Source organism: Schistocerca cancellata, chromosome 5, assembly GCF_023864275.1.
Source record: "Schistocerca cancellata isolate TAMUIC-IGC-003103 chromosome 5, iqSchCanc2.1, whole genome shotgun sequence".
NCBI lineage: Eukaryota > Metazoa > Arthropoda > Insecta > Orthoptera > Acrididae > Schistocerca > Schistocerca cancellata.
In genome coordinates this window covers 438,017,562-438,031,882 of record NC_064630.1, presented here as the reverse complement: position 1 = coordinate 438,031,882, position 14,321 = coordinate 438,017,562, and the positions used below count along the sequence as shown (strand labels likewise).

Below are 14,321 nucleotides of genomic sequence, written 5' to 3'. Positions count from 1 at the left end.
CAAGGTTTGCAACACTGCCTCACCCTTTTTCTTAGACATGGTCGTTTGAGCAAGCAGGAAGTCTTTAAGGACGTACCAGAAATGTTCGCACACCAGACTTGGCGGAAATGTAATAAACACTGTGGAAGGCGATCGCCGTGTCAGCACCAGGCAGTTGTCCCGCCAGTATAGAGTAAGCCAGACGACCATGTGCAACATTGTCCGTGACAATTGTTACTTCCGTTATCACTTAAAGTGTGTGCAGGGCTTACTAGCGACGAATTTCCACATTGGGAGCAATTTTGCCACTGGTTTCTTCACCAGGCAACCCCGATTTGGGGATTTGTTCATCCATCCTACACCCAGATGAGGCCACCTTTATGCGGAATGTATCTTTAATTTTCATAACAACCATTTGTGGGACAGTATGCAGAAAGCCCACGGTATAGTGACAGCGAATCATCAGCATCGGAGCAGCTGGAATGTGTGGGCCAGGATAATTGACTAATATATTTTGGGACCAGTCTTCTTTCCACCCCGCCTAACAGGCTGGAACTATCGGCGTTCCTTGTGAGTGACTTTGCCTTCCCTGCTGGAAGAAGGGTTATTGATGATTCGAGGGTTATGTGGCTGCTACATGATAGTGCTCCAGCCTACTTCGCCATTAACATTCGGATGACTCTGTCATGTCTTCCCTGGTCGATGGATCGGAAGAAGGGGTCCAACTGCATGGCCTGCTCTTCACTGGATCTAAACCGGTGCAATTTCTGGTTGTGGGGCCATCTCAAAAGTATCGTGCATGTAGAGTCCACTCCAGATGTGGAGACACTGGAGCAGCGTATTCATACTGCCTTTGACTCTGTTTGCATGCACACTGGTCGATGTGAACGTGAGAGACAGAACATGATACGGCGCGTACACGCAAGCGTTGAGGCACATGGAAACCATTTACAACACACACTGAACTGTGGCTGCATGATACAGCGTATATTAGACCGCAGTCTCTGTAACAATGTATGATTGAATAAATGGTCTCTAGCACTGAAACCATGTATTTCCGGACATAAGTTCATTAGACCTTTCTTGTTCCGTAACCTCACCGATAAATCCCTAGAGTTTGCACACAGGGAAAAACATCACCCTGTAGACCGATGCTACTGTAGTCACCCTTTGGTATCGGCTATCCATGACCTTCTTTCTGCCCTTGGCCGTGTCGCCTTCTCAGTTGTCTTTCTGTTGATCCCATGTCATGTGGGCATCCTAGGGAATGAACTAGCTGACCGTTTTTCTAGCGAGGCCAATTCTTATCCGCCATTCCCTTTCATGATTCCAGGTGCAGATATGTGGAATTACATCAATTCTCCCTCTGCTCAAAAGTGGAATGACATCTGTTTCTCTATTACTCTCAGTAATAAATTCTGTACAATCAAAGACACTATTGCAGTTTGACACTCTTCCTTCTGCTCCTATCGAAATGAGTCCACGCATTGGTCATACCAAGCCCAACCATTCTTTTCTGTGGCGTAACGATCCACCCCCACAACGTGGCTTTGAAGCCAGACTGACAGTATCTCATGTATTGGTGGAATGTCCCCTTCTTTTGGGCGTTCGCATTAAGTACTGCCTTACAGATTCTTTGTCTTTAATATTAGCAGACGATTCCTACGTAACAGTGGTTTTTATATTCAGCTATAAAGTTTTGCTGTACTCCTGGAGCAGGGGTAGAGCGATTGTGTTTGTGGCTTCTCTTCATGATTTTTCGGTCTGTGAGCCATTGACTACTCCCCCGCACGAACACCACTCTTTTATCGTTCTGTTTTCCCAGTTTCTAGATTTGATGTACCCTTTTATACCTTCTACTATGTGTGTTAATTTTCTCGTTTTATGGATTGACCCCTCTGAATCGATCCTCCACTTCTAGGAAATCACCTCTCTTCCACAAGTAACTTCGGAAACGCGGGACTGTTAACCTCACTATTTAGTCCCATAAAATCCCCTCAGTCAATCAGTCAGCCAAAAAGTTGTGGCAGAGGCACTAGGAGACACCCCCCCCCCCCCCCCCGAAATATGTTTCTTGCTGAGACTAACACATCTGAACAAAAATGGTTCCCATACTGTACTTTTTAGTTTATTTGAATGTGTTATTACATTAACTTATTTTACTCATGTTCTCGTGAAATTTAACAAAATCAACCTGCCTTCATGTATGAATCTTTCAAGCACTGGTAAACGCGTGTAAGAAATAAGTGAGGATATCGTGTCTCCAGGTATTCTGTATGAAAACATTGGGCTTCTGTAGCTTTCTCCAGTAGCTAGAAACCTCAGCGTTAGAACTAACGTTAAGAAAATTAATTAATTAGTTACAGCTTACAAGCATGCACTGTATGTGCAGCAGTCTAAGAATACTGGTCTTATATCATGGTACTTACTCACCTATTTGAAGCTGAAATACATTCTCACATAACTGTGTCTTGCTTCGTTATTATTGGATCTACTAAACGAAGCAATGTCAGGAATTCCATCCCTCCCATTCTCAGAAAATTGCTGTACGATTCCCTGTCCTCCATCCTCAGTTCATCGTGTAATAGACTGTGCAATTCCCGACCGCCGTCGTCACGTCTTAAAATCCAAGGTCTACTCCACCATCTTCTATTATGCCAACGTAAATTTCTTCGTCGCCGAGATATTATTGCAATAAATACTGTACAAGCAGCAGCTGCCACTTACAGTTCATTAGCTGTTCTCTAAAATACTGCTGCGCCAACTCCAACCATTGTGCCTATAAACACAGCTACTAGATAGCTTGGAACACCAAGTTGTACTATCTTATTGCACCTTTAGTGGCGCAGGATGTGTCCTCGTCTCTACAGGCTTAAGTGTGGAGTTGTTTGGTGCTGCAGGTTTATGAAGTGTCATGTGAACCAAAGTCGGATTAGGCCTATCTCCGAAAATGCCACAAGAGTGTTCCTTCCATCGCTATATTATTCAAAGTTGAAAGTGTGTAACTAACCCAAATAGAGGATGTGAACGGAGCTCCTCTGACATTTGACGTTCCGAGTAACAGAACTGTTACTATGAAAGGTGCTAAAACAGTAACCTTAAAAACAAGTGGACATGAAAAAATGCACTACACTGTTGTGCTTTTGTTTTGTGCTGACGCTTCTAAACTTAATCCAACGATCATTTTCAATCGAAAAACAATGCCAAAACCTTCTGAAATACCGCCAGGTGTTATTCACGGACATTACAAGGGTTGAATGGACGAGCCCGTTATGAAATTATGGATTAACAGACAGTGCGAGAAAAGGAAAGGTGCTCTGCTAAAGAAGAGTTCTCTTCTTGTGCTAGATCAGTTTAGTAGGCATTCCAAAAATTCTGAAAAAAGAAACTGAGACACGGAAATTCACAGCTTTCTATTATTCCGGCAGGACTTACTTCAAAATTTCTACCTCTTGATGTCTCGATAGATAAACCATTTAAAGTATGTAAGAGAGGGGAGTATAATAAATGTATAATGGATGAAACCCAACATGAATGCACGCCGAAGGGAGTTTTAAAGCGACAAGTGTGTCAGTGGATAAAACAATCATGGACTAGAATGAGAGAAGCATTACCGCTAAATCTTTCAAGAAGTGCCGTATAAGTTACTCTCTCGATGGTAGTGAAGACCATCTTATATAAAAAGAGAGCAACGATGACGAAGAAGAAGAAGAAGAAGAAGAAGAAGAAGAAGAAAGCTCAGATGTCGATTTTCAGGGATTTAGAAGGTAAGTTCGATTTTATAAACGAAGAATTTTTTTTTAGTCTGGCTTGGCAACCTTAAAAATTAAGGTGCGTCTTAAAGTCCGTAGCGTCTTATATTCCGTAAAATACGGTATATGCTACTGCGACTTCAATCAACTCATTTGTTTATTGTGTGATGAGCGAAGTTTCTCGTATTGTTGTACACTTTGTGGCAGCATTTGACAACTTCTTCACCATTGTGAATCTAATGCAAATACTGTTAAACAGCGATGTATCTATTCTATAAGCACTACGAGACAAACTGGAGAAACTGCCATCAGTGATGAAGTAGATATATGCGCTGAAAGGAGGGGAATTTCAGTTCCAGTGCAAAATTGGAGCTCTTATAGAATAAATGGACAACAAATCTGTCACTCTTTTGACAACTTCAGACAACTCTAGAGACACTAAACTTCGTCAAGGAAGAGCAGGGACGTTACTACCACCAATATTAGTTCTCCAATAGACAGTAATCCAATGGAGCCTCTGGATGATTCGACCAACTAAGAAAACGTTATGCCATAGGACGACGTTCTCATGGTGATAGCAGCGGATTCACTACTTCCTACTAGCCATGGTAATTGCTAAAAGCCTCTGTACTGTAATGTCAGTATTGATGGAGATGTAGATGTTCACTCGAAGTTACGACAATCATAGGCGTCCGCCGAGTGGAGGGTGAGTGGGTGTGCAAAAGGGTCTCTGACCCCCTCCACCTCCCCCCCCCCCCCCCCACAGAATCTAGAGTACAAAGTTTTTAATTCATCACAGAATTTTCAAACAAGTCTATAACAGCACGAATGATCACAGCTGTTCCACGGATCGAAAGAAGTCGCTAAAAGCAGCTCTTCTTTGCCGTGCCGACTCTCTTTATCTTCGAAGTATTGTTGTCTAGTTAGTTACGAGGCGCTTCCTAACTATTGTCGAATCAGATGCCCTGTCACTGTCTTAACGTAATTAACAATAGTTAAACGCAGCACTTCCTGGAGCATTGTTTGGTTTCACAGAATGCCACGTGCGGTGCCGCTACACTACGCTATGGATTAAAATTTGTTTTTGCGTTATCACTTCCGAGAAAGAGTTGTCAAAAGCTCTTTACGACTGGTAATTTTTGTTTATAACCAACAGTATTCCCACTTCTGATTATACCCTACTTTAGACTTTCCATGCCGTACCGACGTAGAAGAGGATTTCGACGTTCAAGAATGCCAGTGTACAAGACTGTTATCAGCTTTGATGAGACACCAAACCCAGTCTTGCAGGATTGGAGGCTTACTATGACAGAGACCTTATCTGTTATAGAACATTTGCAATTGGAGTTGTTGCTGACAGGAATTATGGTACTTGTGTTGTGACAATGGACAAGCCTTTCTCATTGTATACAAGGAACAGAAGAAGAATTAATGCAAATGAGAGAGTTAATATATGGTGCAAAATTGATGGTCGTTTATCAATATATATATATATATATATATATATATATATATATATATATATATATATATATATATATATATATATTACAATACAGAGTTAAAGATTAATATTTATATTATTTACTCCATTCCCTTAAATGACACAAAATGCATCTACTATATTTATAGATTTATTTATTCCTATTCAAGAATTCATCTATGGTATAGAAGGAGTTGTGAAGGAGATATGATTTCAATTTATTTTTGAAGCTATTACTGCTGTCTGTCAGACACGTTATTTCATCTGGTAATTTGTCGAAAATTTTTATAGCAGCATATTTTGCCCCTTTCTGTGCCAAAGATAGGTTGAGCAAAGGATAGTGTAAGTCTTTCTTTTTCTGGTATTATAATCATAAATGTCACTGTTGTTTTTAAACTGGTCCATGTTGTTGAGAACCAATTTCATTAGCGAGTAGATGTAGCGTGAGGTTTTTGTAAGAATTCCCAATCTTTTAAAAAGATGCCTACAAGATGTGCGACTATGAACCCCACACATTATTCTAGCCACTTTCTTTTGAGCAGTGAATACATTTTGTCTAAATGTTGAGTTACCCCAAAATATTATTCTGTATGACATCAGAGAGTGAAAGTATGCAAAGTATGTTAGCTTCCTAATTTCTATATCCTCAAAATTGGCAATTATTCTGATCGCAAAAGTTGCTGAACCTAGTCGCATTAGGTGATACAAAATATGAATTTTCCAATTAAGATTCTCATCTATATGTACACCCAAAACTTAGTATGCTCTACCCTGTCTACTGACTTCTGTTGATGTGTTATATTTATTGAAGGAAGTGCACTTTCTGGAGTAGAAAATTGGATGTACTGTGTTTTTTCAAAGTTTAGAGCAAGCCCATTTGCAGAAAACCATTTAATGACTTTTCCAAAGATCTTATTTGTATCATTTTCAATTTGACTTTCTTTTACTGGATTAATAATGATGCTTGTATCATCAGCAAACAGTGTCAGTTCAGCTTCCTGTTTCAGATAGGAAGGGAGGTCATTCACATCATCAAGAACAGAAGGGGACCCATGATTGAACCATGTGGAACAGCTAATGTAATTTCACCCCAGTTAGATGATGTGGCAAACTTATTTAAATCACTTGACCTATATAAGGAAACTTTTTGCTTCCTGTTCTGTAGGTATTACTTAAACCACTCATAAGCTATACCATTTATACCATAGAATTGTAATTTCTGTAACATAATGTCGTGGTTCACACAATCAAATGCTTTGGAGAAGTCACAGAAAATTCCTATTGGTGACATCTTACTATTTAAAGACTCTATTATGTGGACAGTGAAACTGTATCTGTGGAACAGCATTTTTGAAATCCGAACTGTAATTTACTAAGTATCCCATTACTGTTGAGATGACTAACCACTCGTGAGTACATTACTTTCTCAAAGATTTTTGAGACTGCTGTAAGCAAGGATACTGGCCGATAATTATTGACATCTGTGGTGTCCCCCTTTTTACAGATAGGCCTGACAATGGCATATTTTAACCTGTCTGGGAAAATACCTTGAGTTAGTGATGCATTACATATGTGACTCAGAACAACAGTTGTCATTACTCCACATTGTTTTAATATGTTATTAGAGATGTCATCTACTCCAACAGAACATTTATTTTTCAGAGATTTAATAATTTTACTTATTTCACAAGAGATTGTTAGGTGAAACTTAATCTGACTAATTTTTTTCAAAATAGGCTCTTCCATGTACTGCCTAGCTTTTTCTTTTGAACTGTTCTCACTAATTTATATCTCCTACACTTACGAAATGGTTGTTACATTCATTAGCTACTTGTGTATTGTTGGTTAGGATGGTCTCGTTCTCTTTAACAGTAATACTACCTACCCCAGTGGTTACTTTTCCTGTCTTCCTTCTAACAGCATTCCATACTGATTTTGTTTTATGGCCAGAGTTGTCAATTTCTTCTCTAACATACATGTTTCTTGATTTCCTCACAACTTTTGTCAGTATGTTACAATAACTTTGATAGTATAAAACTACTTCTGGATCTTTACTAGTTCTTGCTGTCTCATACAGTATTACAACTGAATTCATCTGAGGTCATATTTATTACTGCAAATAGGCAACACAATTGAACGCGAACGTCACAATGTGTCAAACATCGTCGCTTTTACTGGTGCCGGAGCAGTGGCAAATTATAGTTACTTTGTGATTTAACAAATGTGTACTTTTTAAATTTCCGCTGGCGACTTGTGGCAGTGGGTTCAAGAAAATTTCCCTAGGAGATGCCGGAACGTGTTACGGCGCCTTCCTGCCGCAATGAATCCACGCCAGCGCGCAGTGATGTACTTACCTGGAAGCAGATGTAGAATGACCCATGACGATCTTTCGTGCTCCGCGAGAATAATTTCTTGCGACGTTCATCGATCTGTTCATTCCTACAGAGCACACTGCGTTGTTACGATGTGAGAACATTAGACAGAAAATATACCCAAAGTTCAAATCTGAAGCAATTGTTGTTGTGATCGTAACTATCGTATTCTATAAGTATTTGATCCTGGCTTCGGTATTTAACGCTTGGTCTCCCTCTGAAAATTAGAACTACATATATTACAATTGCTTAACGAATTAACGATTTCTTGATGCTTCAAGACGTGTCCTGTCAACCTACTGATTGTTTTAGGGAAGTACTACTGTAATTCTCTGTTCGCCCAACACGATTCAGTACCTCTCCATTAGTTATACGACATAACAATTCAAACTTAAGTTCTTCTGTAGCACCACATTTCAAAAGCTCCTATTCTCGTCTTGTCGTCCATGCTTAATTTACATACCAGGCTGCATATCAAACAAATATTTTCAAAAAGGCTTTCAGCCAGTTAAATTTATGTTATATGTTAAGCCGTTTCTTTTATTCAGGAAATTTTTTCTTGCTACAGTCTGTCTATGTTTTTCAAGTGTTTTACTTCTAACCAAAGCAAAGAACATTCAGCGTCTCGTTTCATGATCTATTACACGCTCAAACACACACACACACACACACCTCCCTAGCCCTTCTTGACATAATTATGCACTTTCTTTTAAGCTTGTCTTATTTTCATTTACAAGACACTCTCCATCAGCGCCGTATTTGCAATCTACAGACAGCTGGGCTGAACCCGCGAAAAATGTCGGGATAACTAAGCTGCGAATAAATCATTTTAGAGCAATTTTCGGATTAAGCCTCTAACAGCGTACTTAAGGTTTATTATTTAACTACATAAAATTTTACTATGTAATTTATGATTTAATGAATTAATGGGATAATAAATGAAAAGAACTGAAATAATAAATGTATTGAACATCATTCATCAAATCGTTATGCACAAGTATATTTTTATTAACAAAGAACAAAAAGTTGAGCTTCATATCTATGCCAAAGTCTTATTTAGTTTGTAAAAATAACATATTGTAGGTATAAGATAACATGTTTGTTAGGCAGATAAAAGGTAACAAAAGTACTGAACAAGCAAAGAAATTTTATTTACACCTCATTCTGAAAGAATCAGCGTTGACAATGAAATTACAAATAATGTAATTGGCTTTATTGGTTTGCGTCTACACTGAAAACTAACGAAGCTACTTGCACTGTCTTCATAACTTAGTTATCTTAAAATTATCACTTCTGATACTTGAACATGTCTTTAGGATGGGTACTGGAAGAACGACTAAAATGGTTTTTGAATCTAGAACAACTGAAAGAAAACAGAGAGTAAGATGGGTAGACAATGTGGAAGAAGATACAAAACCTCTTAGAGTCTAAGTGAAGCGGAAAATCGGTTCGCAGAGGCCAGAATGGAGGAAAATTGTTGAACAGGCTAAGATCCACGCTGGGCTGTAATGCAACGAGAAGAAGACCTTTCTCCGCTGCTGTCTGTTATCGTAAGTGACAGGTATATTCTTGGAGCGTTCTCGATATTAGGAAAGGAAACTTATTTTAGGAGTTTTTACATCTACATCTTCTGACTAAGTACTATTTTTGAAACTTATGATAAAAACTCTTGAAGTGAATTGTAATATTTCCTGAATGACCATCAGAGTGATTGTTATGTGTGACAACTAAATTCTAAGTTGCAGCAATTATCTCTTTGTTGATAAGTATGCAAAACTTGTTAAGAAAACCAAAACTAGTTAAAACGTCTCTAACCTGTACTGCAACATTGATTTCTATTGATCTATGACATGGAGGGATATATTGCTTCTTAAACTTGTTGGTTTTGTTTACAGTGATGTCCAGAAAATTTTGTCTACTTCAGACTCAATTGTGTGTTTTGGGTGAACTGTGTTTATATCTCCGTGTACTTGTTTTATCCAGTGTCGGTTTCGTTTACTAAACAAATAATATCGTTCACATTGCAGTACTTTGTATTGTATTGGATATATAATTCCACTGGATATGTTGTTTTAGATGTGTTTCAGAAATATTTTGGCGATACACTACTGATGGACTGATCCATTGGCAGGTCATCTTCTTGTAAACACAACTTGAAAATAAGCTGTCATATTTGCAACTTTCAGTATTTGATTTCCTATTTCCACTATTAAAAACAGTCATCTGGATGAAGTTCTGTTTCATTCCTTTTATGTCGACAAATGAATTTTGACCTCACAGCTGGGTGTCTTTTAGTCTGCATGATATGACTGTACGATGTGGAGGATATGGTGCCTGTTCCATTAATTAACTGTGAACATGACTGTACATTTGAAAGGATTCTAATTAGAATTTATTTTAGAGAATATGAGAGACCACAACATATATGTAATATATTGGTGTACAAAGGTGCTGATGAAAACTGAAGGGTAGCAACCACAGGGATATTTATATGACAATTAACTGGGAGACAAATACTGACTGAAGAAATGGAACAGGGCAGATGTATATGAAGAAACTTCTCCTCCTGAATTATTGTGAAGTAACGCTAATTGTTTTGAAAATGAGATAGGAATTGGTAAAAGTGTGAAATAAAAGGCGAAACACTTCAAATCACATTTTCGACATTGAGAATCTTTGGTAATCTTCAGTGTTGAAAGTAACATGTGTAGTGAAGTGACTGATCAGAAAGATTTAGTGTATTTTGAGTAATTTTCTTTTCGTTGCAATAGTGTGTGATTTGATATAAGTATTATGTGATGAAACAATATCAGTGTTTTTGTATGGATGTTTTGTTTCACAGTGGTAGAATGAATGTCTCCATATATTATGATAACTACAACAGGCAACAGACCATGCACAATGTCGGCACTAGTACAGTGTATATCCACCTTTCGCAGCAATGCAGGCTGCTATTCTCCCATGGAGACGATCGTAGAGATGCTGGATGTAGTCCTGTGGAACGGCTTGCCATGCCATTTCCACCTGGCGCCTCAGTTGGACCAGCGTTCGTGCTGGACGTGCAGACCGCGTGAGACGACGCTTCATCCAGTCCCAAACATGCTCAATGGGGGACAGATCCGGAGATCTTGCTGGCCAGGGTAGTTGACTTACACTTTCTAGAGCACGTTGGGTGGCACGGGATACATGCGGACGTGCATTGTCCTGTTGGAACAGCAAGTTGCCTTGCCGGTCTAGGAATGGTAGAACGATGGGTTCGATGACGGTTTGGATGTACCGTGCACTATTCAGTGTCCCCTCGACGATCACCAGTGGTGTACGGCCAGTGTAGGAGATCGCTCCCCACACCATGATGCCGGGTGTTGGCCCTGTGTGCCTCGGTCGTATGCAGTCCTGATTGTGGCGCTCACCTGCACGGCGCCAAACACGCATACGACCATCATTGGCACCAAGGCAGAAGCGACTCTCATCGCTGAAGACGACACGTCTCCATTCGTCCCTCCATTCACGCCTGTCGCGACACCACTGGAGGCGGGCTGCACGATGTTGGGGCGTGAGCGGAAGACGGCCTAACGGTGTGCGGGACCGTAGCCGAGCTTCATGGAGGCGGTTCCGAATGGTCCTCGCCGATACCCCAGGAGCAACAGTGTCCCTAAATTGCTGGGAAGTGGCGGTGCGGTCCCCTACGGCACTGCGTAGGATCCTACGGTCTTGGCGTGCATCCGTGCGTCGCTGCGGTCCGGTCCCAGGTCGACGGGCATGTGCACCTTCCGCCGACCACTGGCGACAACATCGATGTACTGTGGAGACCTCACGCCCCACGTGTTGAGCAATTCGGCGGTACGTCCACCCGGCCTCCCGCATGCCCACTATACGCCCTCGCTCAAAGTCCGTCAACTGCACATACGGTTCACGTCCACGCTGTCGCGGCATGCTACCAGTGTTAAAGACTGCGATGGAGCTCCGTATGCCACGGCAAACTGGCTGACACTGACGGCGGCGGTGCACAAATGCTGCGCAGCTAGCGCCATTCGACGGCCAACACCGCGGTTCCTGGTGTGTCCGCTGTGCCGTGCCTGTGATCATTGCTTGTACAGCCCTCTCGCAGTGTCCGGAGCAAGTATGGTGGGTCTGACACACCGGTGTCAATGTGTTCTTTTTTCCATTTCCAGGAGTGTATATCTACTGAGGCAATGTGTATGGACACTTTATGATTGTGTTATTTTAGCCACGGATTCTGAGATATACTAGTACAATTTATAACTATATTAGATTATGCAGATAGCACATTTTGTCTGGTATTATGCTGTATTAAGTTAAGCTGATTATAGATGATGAGAAATGTTGGAACACGTGAGGCAATACTGACCTTACGACATATCTTAGAAGAAAGATTAAGAAAAGGCAAACCTACGTTTCTTGCATTTGTAGACTTAGAGAAAGCTTTTGACAATGTTAACTGGAATACTCTCTTTCAAATTCTGAAGGTGGCAGGGGTAAAATACAGGGAGCGAAAGGCTATTTACAGTTTGTACAGAAACCAGATGGCAGTTATAAGAGTCGAGGGGCATGAAAGGGAAGCAGTGGTTGGGAAAGGAGTAAGACAGGGTTGTAGCCTCTCCCCGATGTTATTCAATCTGTATATTGAGCAAGCAGTAAAGGAAACAAAAGAAAAATTCGGAGTAGGTATTAATATTCATGGAGAAGAAGTAAAAACTTTGAGGTTCGCCGATGACATTGTAATTCTGTCAGAGACAGCAAAGGACTTGGAAGAGCAGTTGAACGGAATGGACAGTGTCTTGAAAGGAGGATATAAGATGAACATCAACAAATGCAAAACGAGGATAATGGAATGTAGTCAAATTAAGTCGGGTGATGCTGAGGGAATTAGATTAGGAAATGAGACACTTAAAGTAGTAAAGGAGTTTTGCTATTTAGGGAGTAAAATAACCGATGATGGTCGAAGTAGAGAGGATATAAAATGTAGACCGGCAATGGCAAGGAAAGCGTTTCTCAAGAAGAGGAATTTGTTAACATCGAGTATAGATTTAAGTGTCAGGAAGTCGTTTCTGAAAGTATTTGTATAGAGTGTAGCCATGTATGGAAGTGAAACATGGACGATAAATAGTTTGGACAAGAAGAGAATAGAAGCTTTCGAAATGTGGTGCTACAGAAGAATGCTGAAGATAAGGTGGGTAGATCACATAACTAATGAGGAGGTATTGAATAGGATTGGGGAGAAGTTTGTGGCACAACTTGACTAGAAGAAGGGATCGGTTGGTAGGACATGTTTTGAGGCATCAAGGGATCACAAATCTAGCATTGGAGGGCAGTGTGGAGGGTAAAAATCGTAGAGGGAGACCAAGACATGAATACACTAAGCAGATTCAGAAGGATGTAGGTTGCAGTAGGTACTGGGAGATGAAGAAGCTTGCACAGGATAGAGTAGCATGGAGAGCTGCATCAAACCAGTCTCAGGACTGAAGACCACAACAACAACAGATGATGAGTCTGTGCACATGCCACTGGAATGACTAAGATGTGCCATTATATTCATGTATTTGTGTAATCCTTTTGTTTCCTTGGTTTGAATTTGTATGAATTTAAATGTGTTAAACATGTGAAATGATCCTTTCTAATGTATAAGCAATGGAAAAGTAGTGATGGTTAGGGAAGTTGTACATGTAACAATGTTGTTCTCTTTTTTCAGATGAGGTGGAGGAATATTTGGCATGACAGATACTACGATGTTATTCAGTGTTCTATATTGACAAAATTTCACTTTCAGCAAAAACTGTTCCGATCCTGATGCGAGTGGAGTGGGATGTATATGTGCACATGTAATCTGTTGTTGTTGCGAATCATTAACTGAAAATTTACATGATTTAACACACTGGAAGTAACATATGCAGAAAACTGATAGCAGTTTGCAGAGTATGTAATATGCAGATTTTTGAAGTGCACTTCCTGCAGTGTTGCCTGTGATGTAGTCTAATGTTCTGGTATGTGATGTGCTGAATGACACTAATGCGAAGAGATCCAGTGATGAGGAGAGAAAACTATTTCTATAGAAGGCTTTTTAATATGTATTTTGATTGTGTGCGGAAAGAGTCCATTTGCAATACGATATTTTTAATAATTTTCAGTGAGGTATGGATTACGCATGGTAATTTTCTCAATCTACATAGCGAAATTACTGAAACTTTCATGATGTGGATGCATGTTTCACATATGGAAATCCAGTCTTTGTATCTTCATGAGGAGAGTATGTTTTGGGGATTGGTAGAGAATCTGTTTGCTATTAATTCAGACAAACAGTAGAAATGTTAATGTCATCACTTTTTCTATCACTGATTCCTTATTTGTACTGATTTTGTTTTGTTTGACTTTCTGATGTTATGAAACTCTGAGTGTTATGTGTTTTCTGAGCATTATTAATACATGTGCTGTTGTGATTTAATTACCTTTTTGAAGTCGTTGTATGAATAAAACGATCAAGCGTTCTTCCAAATCAGTTTCTCCTTGTAAACCAGTTTCCTGTCCAGATGAGTTTGTGCTGTCTTGCAGTCAGCACGCGACCGCTACGGTCGCAGGTCGAATCCTGCCTCGGGCATGGATGTGTGTGATGTCCTTAGGTTGGTTAGGTTTAAGTAGTTCTAAGTTCTAGAGGACTGATGACCTCAGATGTTAAGTCCCATAGTGCTCAGAGCCATTTGAACCAACCATTTTGCAGTC

At 40.1% G+C, this 14,321-nt stretch overlaps 1 long non-coding RNA gene across 1 annotated transcript in view; it reads left to right on the top strand.

Moving 5' to 3' along the window:
* LOC126187988 (uncharacterized) overlaps positions 1 to 14,054 on the top strand; it is a 103,088-nt gene extending 89,034 nt beyond the window's left edge. The window contains exons 2-3 of the long non-coding RNA XR_007537817.1: positions 8,903 to 9,136; positions 13,297 to 14,054. This is a non-coding gene — a long non-coding RNA (uncharacterized LOC126187988). The remainder of the gene's footprint in view (positions 1 to 8,902; positions 9,137 to 13,296) is intronic.
* Positions 14,055 to 14,321: the final 267 nt, after the last annotated feature.